Raw genomic sequence first — 1,844 nt, 5'->3', positions numbered from 1 at the left:
AACACCATAAACTGGTGGCTCATCAACAGCAGAAATTTATGTCTCAGCTCTGGAGGGTGGAAGTCCAAGACCACGATCAGGTTCTGGTGAGTGTCTTCTGCCTCGGTTTACAGATGTCTTCTTGTGTATCCTCACATGTGGAGAGAGAGCAAGACAGCTCTCCGGTGGCGGCTTCTTCTTCCCCTTCTCCTTCTTCTCCTTCTTTTTTGTTAGTTTCTGGTGTGCAGTGAAGTGATTTCAGTTATAGATATTCTTTTTTATATTCTTTTCCACTATAGGTTATTACAAGATATTGAATATAGTTCCCTGTGCTATACAGTAGGACCTTGTTGTTTATTTTATTTTTTTAATTTTTTAAAAATATTTGTGGCTGTGCCAGGTCTTAGTTGTGGCACACAGGATCTTCCTTGCCTCGTGTGGGATCTTTAGTTACGCATATGGGATCTTTTTTTTCCCTTTCTTTCTTTTTTTTTTTCAGTCGTGGCATGCAGAATATTTTTTTAGTTGCAGCATGCAGGCTCTTAGTTGCAGCATGTGGGATCTAGTTCCCTGACCAGGGATCAAACCTGGGCCCCCTGCATTGGGGGCATGGAGTCTTGACCACTGGACCATCAGGGAAGTCCCTGTTTATCTATTTTATTTTATTTTATTTTTAAATAAATAAATAAATAAATAAATTTATTTAAAAAATCTTTGATGTTATTAAAGAAGTGTGATTTCTCCACATTTCCAACTACCACAGAATGAAAACATTATCTCTAGCCAGGTATCCTTTTGAATAAAGTCCTGTTGCAACTCTACCACTAGAATCTTCTATGGAGTTCAGTATCATGTGATTTCACCCATAAAACATTCACTTAAATAATCAAGCATATACCGTATTTACTATTCGGTACAGGGGCTGACATGGTCCATCCTCAGGCCTCATCATACACTGGGAGGATGCTGGTGTAGAAAATGCAGTGAGGCCGCATGCCACACAGGGTTCATGTTGTATTCCTCTTATTATTATTCACACAGTTTAGTTTCTTGCAGCCTATGCCGGCTCTAATTTGTTCGGGGGAGTATAAACCCAGAGGTTCATTGTATAGAATGTTTGGGGCAATCACATACATTAGCTGAAGCAGGCGAGGTTTAGCTGTGTAAGTTTTAGACTTACAAGTGCTCCAGGGAGGCCTCCAATTAGCCTAAAGAATCAACAGTCCTATATTTCACTCTACATTCTTTAGCAAAACTCACTTCCTCTGGTACAAAGAGAAAAGTGCAGACAGTGAAAATGGTCTTTGGGGAGTCCCGAAAACCGGCCCAAGATCATGGGTCAGGTGGTCTGTACTCTAGCAATAAAAGCACTTGACTTGTTTCTCAGACAATTACGAGCTCTCATCCTGTGTAGTTCCATGGGCAGCCTTCCATAGGGTGATCAAGAAAGAGAAAGAATGGCCTGTTTTCGAGCTTCCTCAGTCTCCTTGTAACCTTCCCAGTCCAAATCAAAGACTGAATCTTGCCTTGCCCCAGACGGGGGGCCAGAGGGGCTGTGTGTTTGGTAGTTCTTGCAATCTCCATCGCTTTCTTTCATAACCTGCGTTCTGCACAAGGCAACCAAAAGGCAGATAGCTAAACGGGAAGAGAATGAAAGACCCAGCAGCCTTCCTCTCCACATCTGCATCGAGGATTCTTCCTGAGTTACGTCGCAAGGTTTCTGTGATGCTATCAGCTTCCAGCTTCACTCAGTATGGCAATCTCTAGGTCCATCTATGTCGCTGCAAATGGCATTACTTTGTTCTTTTTGATGGCTGAGTAATATTCCATTGATGAACCTTGCAGAAGGAAGGATGGGGCGGCAT

The 1,844-nt window shown here is 42.3% G+C and overlaps 1 non-coding gene across 1 annotated transcript; it reads right to left on the bottom strand.

Moving 5' to 3' along the window:
- Positions 1-545: 545 nt before the first annotated feature.
- Positions 546-618, bottom strand: TRNAW-CCA (transfer RNA tryptophan (anticodon CCA)). Its single transcript has one exon. It is a non-coding gene; the product is annotated as a tRNA-Trp (tRNA).
- Positions 619-1,844: the final 1,226 nt, after the last annotated feature.

Source organism: Hippopotamus amphibius, chromosome 1, assembly GCF_030028045.1.
Source record: "Hippopotamus amphibius kiboko isolate mHipAmp2 chromosome 1, mHipAmp2.hap2, whole genome shotgun sequence".
Lineage (NCBI taxonomy): Eukaryota > Metazoa > Chordata > Mammalia > Artiodactyla > Hippopotamidae > Hippopotamus > Hippopotamus amphibius.
The sequence above is the reverse complement of the archived record's forward strand: the minus strand, read 5'-3'. Positions and strand labels throughout refer to the sequence as shown.